This window comes from Ovis aries, chromosome 3 (assembly GCF_016772045.2).
Source record: "Ovis aries strain OAR_USU_Benz2616 breed Rambouillet chromosome 3, ARS-UI_Ramb_v3.0, whole genome shotgun sequence".
Taxonomy (NCBI): Eukaryota; Metazoa; Chordata; class Mammalia; order Artiodactyla; family Bovidae; genus Ovis; species Ovis aries.
The window spans coordinates 195,357,196-195,363,932 of record NC_056056.1 but is presented as its reverse complement, the minus strand read 5'-3'; the positions used below and the strand labels follow the sequence as shown (position 1 = coordinate 195,363,932).

At 40.5% G+C, this 6,737-nt stretch overlaps 1 non-coding gene across 1 annotated transcript; it reads right to left on the bottom strand.

Annotated features, from left to right (window-relative positions):
* Positions 1-2,441: 2,441 nt before the first annotated feature.
* LOC114114178 (U6 spliceosomal RNA) lies at positions 2,442-2,543 on the bottom strand. The gene has a single exon (XR_003589015.1). It is a non-coding gene; the product is annotated as a U6 spliceosomal RNA (small nuclear RNA).
* Positions 2,544-6,737: the final 4,194 nt, after the last annotated feature.

Here is a 6,737-nt window from a genome sequence, read left to right as displayed (position 1 = left end):
TGAACCCTGGTCTCCTGCGTCACAGGTGGATTCTTTACCATTTGAGCCACCAGGGAAGCCTAAATATAATCAGATATTTTCTATATAATTGATTAGGGGCTGAGAAATGTGTATAGAATTGGGCCTATGTCAAATTATCACTCAATTCCAAGAATTTGTCTTTCTGTATTTTGATACATTTTAGGATTTTTATCTCTTATTACTTTATGATTCTCTTTTATCCATGTTAAAAACAATCTTTTGATTCTACTTAGTTCAAATTAACATAGCTTTTTGTCTCATTTTTCTCGATGCTTCCAAATGCACTGTCACCCACCGTTTTGTTTTACCTTTCCATGCTGTTTTGTTTTGGTTGTCTATCTTTTAAGTAGAGATTATTTGATTTGGAGTGCTATGAAATGTCTTTTCCATTTCTCCACAAGCCAAATGAGAGAGGATTCAAGGGGGCCCTTTAAAGAGATTGCCTTGTGTATTTCGGTCTGAGGCACAGATATTGCTGCTAGAAAAACCTGAAGTCTGGCTACCTTAGGAACAGCTTGCTATTGCTGAAAGTCTTTGGAAGGAAGAATTCATTCAGGCTTCCTGGGGATGCCAGAGGGGCCACATGGAAGAGAAAGAATACCTGGAGCTACCTTGGAGGGGCTCTAGGCTCTTGAGAGAGTGGAATGGGCCTCAGAAAGTCAGGGTGAGGTCATCAATGTCCAGGCAGAGGAGACCACACCCATTTAAAGAGAACAGAAGTGAGGGATTCCATTGCCAGTGATGGGACTCCATAGAAAGTCCAACCACTGTCCAGGAGAAGAATCAGCCTTGTAATTCCTGCCAAGCCAGGGTATACCAGTGCCAGATTCTACTGATGGCTATTAAAGGAGAACCTTCTTGGCCTTCCCTCTTTCTAATATGCTTTCCTGAAATCTAGATGCTCTAGAACCAGCCAACCGATGGGAAGAAGGGCAGTGAGTGAGAACAAGGGAGCTAGAAACCTTCCCATGCGAGCTTCCTCTCTAAGGAAGGGAGGAGGCGAGGAGCTTTAAATTAAGTTTGGAGTCTTGAGTGTTTCTAGGGAATGATCATTTAAGCACCCAAATTAAACATTTTGTGACTAAAGATGACTAGAGGAACTTTTTTCTGAGAGTGATGAAAAAAGTCATGGCATCTGCTTTGAATTAACCTGACAGAACAGATTTGAATGGGCAGAGGGAAAAGAATAGCTTTCTGTTACTCTTTTGGGAGCCTAGTCAATAGCTGCCAGGGACATTACAGTTTTCCCTGTGTGTATTTTCCCCACATTCCCCTGGTTTTCTCGCATGCTGGTATGTATTGGAACACCTGGAGAACTCAGGACAAACACAGTAGAGCAGGCTCATTGAAGAGGACAGGCCTGAGCCTTTGAGTTGATGCCCAGTTCTCAGGTGATTCTGATTCCAATCGAAGTTTCAGAACCGCTGTCTTGGATATACTATAGTGGAATAGTAGATGAGGCTGTCATAAGCTGCTTGCTTAATGCAAATTAAATCAGAATTCCCTCTGGATGCTACCTGTCACTCCTATGTTTCTCAAATTGCTGGTTCTTCCTATCTATATCTTAACAAACTTATTCCTGTGTCTCTTTCCTTTATATCCCCAAGAGCTAGTGTTCTTATCACCATTCCATCATTTCATATCTAATTATAATTGGGAAGCCTCATATTTTGTTATAATCCTAGGGATCACTGGTGGCTCAGACAGTAAAGTTTGCCTGCAATGCAGGAGACCCAGGGTTGATCCCTGGCTAGAGAAGATACCCTGGAGAAGACAATGGCAACCCGCTTCAGTGTTCTTGCCTGGAGAATTCTGTGGACAGAGAAGCCTGGTGGATTATAGTCTATGGTGTTGCAAAGAGTCAGACAACTCGACCGAGTGACTAAGCATGCACTATGGATAGTCAGACAGTATGATCAATGTCCCAGAAAAGGTCATTGTCCTTGATACAGTGATCTCTTAATTAAAGAAGATTTCACCATTATTTTTTTAGATTTATTCTTTTCATTTTTTCCCTATAGCCTTCCATGTTAATATAAATTATTTTATAAAACCTACTTAGTTTTCATTTAGGCTTTTTATTTTCATTCTCTGTTTCAGCTATTTTTTTTTTCATTCTTTTGTATTTATTGTTAACATCCTGCTGCTGCTGCTGCTAAGTCACTTCAGTCGTGTCCGACTCTGTGCGACCCCATAGATGGCAGCCCACCAGGCTCCGCCTTCCCTGGGATTCTCCAAGCAAGAACACTGGAGTGGGTTGCCATTTCCGTTTCCAATGCATGAAAGTGAAAAGTGAAAGTGAAGTCGCTCAGTCATGACCCCATGGACTGCAGCCCACCAGGCCCCCATGGGATTTTCCAGGCAAGAGTACTGGAGTGGGGTGCCATTGCCTTCTCTTTGTTAACATCCTAATATTCATTAAAAATATGGAGTGCTTCATGAATTTACATGTCATCTTTTGGCAGGGCCATGCTGATCTTCTCTGTATTGTTCCAGTTTTAGTACATGCACTGAGCAATCTCTCAGCCAACATTTTAGAAAATATACTTGCTGTATTATGGATGTCATTGGATTGTATGTTAGTTTTCTGCAGCTGCTGTAACAAATTACCATAAATGTGGTGGCTAACAGCAACAGAAATTTATCCTCTCCCAGTTCAGGAGGCCAGAAATCTAAGATTTGTTCCATTGGGACCTAAATCAAGGTGCTACACAGGGCTGTTCACCTTTCAGAGGCTCAAGAGGAATACTCTGTTCCTTGCCTCTTTCAGCTTCTGTGCTGCTAGCATGCCTTTGCTTTTCACCACATTGTCAACATTTTCAAATCTCTACAGCTATTTACTTAGCATTTATATTACAACTATATACCTAGCTTTTATATTGTATTAGCTATTATAAGTAGTCTCAAAATGATTTAAAGGATGTACATAGGTTATATGCAAATAGTACACCATTTTATATGAGGGTCTGGAGCATCCTTGGATTTTGATGTCTGGTGGGTTTTGTTTCCTCTTTTTATGGATGTCTGTCTCAGAATTCCCTCTCCTCTCTCTTATAAGGATATACGTGATATCATTTAGGGCCCATAAGAAGGAAAAGAATAAGTTCTTCCTCTCGGTAGCTTTAACTTGATTGTATCTTTTGCCATACAAGGTAATACATTTGTCCCTTGGTGTCTGTTGTTGTCACCAAGTCATGTCTGACTCTTTGCGACCCCATAGAATGCAGCATGCCAGGCTCCCCTTTGCCCTTTACCATTGCTCAGAGTTTGTTCAAACTCATGTCCACTGAGTCAGTGATGCCATCGAACCATCTCATCTTCTGTCGACCCCTTCCCCTCCTGCCTTTGGTCTTTCCCAGCATCATGGTTTTTTCCAATGTGTCAGTTCTTCACATCAGTTGGCCAAAGTATTGGAACTTCAGCTTCAGCTTAAGTCCTTCCAATGACTATTCAGGACTGATTTCCTTTAGGATTGACTGGTTTGATCTCTTTGCAGTCCAAGGGACTCTCAAGAGTCTTCTTCAGCACCACAATTTGAAAGCATCACTTCTTTGGTGCTTTATGGTCCAACTCTCACATCCATGCATGACTGCTGGAAAAACCATAGCTTAGACCAGACAGAACTTTGTTTGAAAAGTGATGTCTCTGCTTTTCAACAAGCTGTCTAGGTTTGTCATAGCTTTTCTTGCATGGCTGTAGTCACCATCTACAGTGATTTTGGAGCCAAGAAATATAAAGTCTGTCACTGTTTCCTTTTTTTCCCCCACCTATTTCCATGAAGGGATAGGACTGGATGTCATGATCTTAGTTTTTTGAATATTGAGCTTTAAGCTAGCCTTTTATCCTTGGGGTCTGTGGGGTATTAATCTCAGGACCCATCCCCACCAGGGGGATGCTCCAGACCTTTATATAAAATGGTGTAGTATTTGCATATAACCTATGTACATCCTTTAAATAATCTTGAGATTACTTATAATAGCTAATACAATATAAATGCTGGGTATATAGTTGTAATATAAATGCTAAGTAAATAGAAGGTGATGGCACCCCACTCCAGTACTCTTGCCTGGAAACTCGCATGGACGGAGGAGCCTGGTGGGCTGCAGTCCATGGGGTCGCTAAGAGTCGGGCACGACTGAGCGACTTCACTTTCACACATTGGAGAAGAAAATGGCAGCCCGCTCCAGTGTTCTTGCCTGGAGAATCCCAGAGACGGCGGAGCCTGGCAGGCTTCTGTCTATGGGGTCGCAGAGTCGGACACAACTAAGGCGACTTAGCAGCAGCAGCAGCAGTGAGCAGTAAATTCAAATTTTGCTTAGTGGAACATTTAGGATTTAAAAAACTGTATTTTCAGTCCATGAAAACGGAAAACCCATATCTATGCACAACCCAAGGATATGGAACCCATAGACAGACAGGATGTGAAGGGCTTACTATATTCATAGATTCTGGGAACTGGGGTTTGAGTGTATTGTCAGGGGCCATTTTTCAGTCTACCACAATGGGAAATAGATGTGGAAACAGTGTCAGACTTTATATTTTTGGGCTCCAAAATCACTGCAGATGGTAACTGCAGCCATGAAATTAAAAGATGCTTACTCCTTGGAAGAAAAGTTATGACCAACCTAGATAGCATATTCAAAAGCAGAGACATTACTTTGCCGACTAAGGTCCGTCTAGTCAAGGCTATGGTTTTTCCAGTGGTCATGTATGGATGTGAGAGTTGGACTGTGAAGAAGGCTGAGCGCCGTAGAATTGATACTTTTGAACTGTGGTGTTGGAGAAGACTCTTGAGAGTCCCTTGGACTGCAAGGTAATCCAACCAGTCCATTCTGAAGGAGATCAGCCCTGGGTGTTCTTTTGGAAGGAATGATGCCAAAGCTGAAACTCCAGTACTTTGGCCACCTCATGCGAAGAGTTGATTCATTGGAAAAGACTCTGATGCTGGGAGGGATTGGGGGCAGGAGGAAAAGGGGACGACAGAGGATGAGATGGCTGGATGGCATCACTGACTCGGATGTAAGTCTGAGTGAACTCCGGGAGTTGGTGATGGACAGGGAGACCTGGTATGCTGCGATTCATGGGGTCACAAAGAGTCAGACACTACTGAGCGACTGAACTGAACTGAATAGTAAAATGCTGCCTATGTAATATTCCATTGTGTAAATATACCAGCTTATTCAAGTTGATGGGCATTTAGCTTTCTGCTGTTGAAAGTAATGCTGTTATAAGATTTCTATCCATGTCTCCTATTGTACACATCTATGAATTTTTCTAGCATATATGCCTGTGAATTAAGTTGCTGGTCATAAGGTTTATTAATGTTTGGATTTTGGAGGTAATATAAAACTGTTTTCCAGAATGATTTTGTTCAGATACCTTTACAACAGGAATGTATATGAGACCTTGGAATTCCATGTGCTTTCTGACACTTGACATTTCCAGATTTTTTAAGTTGTGCAAAGTTAATGGCCATAACATGGTATCTCATTTGGGTCTTGATTTACCTTTCACTAATTATTAACATTGACTATCATGTATTTCTTATTTGTATGCATTTTATCTTTAGCTAAATGTTGTGTCTTTTATTCTTATAGTTTCTATATTGATCTTCTTATTGTTTTCTTAATAGTTTTAATATATATATTCTTTTATTTGTTAGCTTATTTTTAATTTTTGAATGTGATGGGATTTTTTTTTTTTTTTTGCTGTGCATGGCTTTCTCTACTTGTGGCAAGTGAGGGCTACTCTCTAGTTGTGCAAAGGCTTCTCACTGCAGTGGCTTCTCTTGTTGCAAAGCACGGGCTCTAGGCATGCGGGCTTCAGTAGGTGCAGCTTTCTGACCCTAGAATTCGGGCTCAGGAACTGTGTTACATGGGTTTAGTTGTTCTGTTGCATGGCATGTGAGCTATTTCCTGACCAGGGATTGAACCTGTGACCCCTGCATTGCAGGAAAATTCTTATCCACTGTGCCACCAGGGAAGTCTAAGATATATTCTTTATAGAAATTTTTCTTGTTACAAATGTCCATATGTCTTCTCCTGCATTAAAACCCTCCCCTATCCACACCCTGTTCCCTAAGGTGTTTTTGAACAAAATTTCCTAATTTAGATACAGCAAAATTTATTTTTATTTATTCTGTTGTTTTTTTAAAGTAAGAAATCTTTCCTTACAGCAGGGTCTTAAATATTTACCTGTATTTTCTTCTAGAAGTTTTGTTTTTTATATTTTCAATACCTATTCTATTTAGAATTGATTTTTTTAAAAATTATGGCCTGTGGTAGGGATAAAATTTGATCTTTTTAATAATGGAAATTTTTTCAGCTTCATTTATTAAATAGTTTCTCTCTTCCTCACCTCTTTGTATATACAAATTTTTTTTTTCCACACTGGACTAGCTCTGCCTCTGGGCTTCTATACTCTCTCTATTCAGTTGGTCAATTTCTCTATTACTAGGTCAACCACCACCTTAATTATCAGAATTTCATCATTAAGTCCTGATTGTCTAAATTCCTTAAAATAATTTTTTAAGTTAAAAAATATTTTTCATTATACGATTTGTGAAGTGAATGGGAAAGTGTTAGTTGCTCAGTCATGTCTGACTCTTTTTGACCCCATGGACTGGAGTTCACCAGACTCCTCCCTCCATGGAATTCTCCAGGCAAGAATACTTGAGTGGGTTGCCATTCCCTTCTCCAGGGGATGTTCCTGACCCA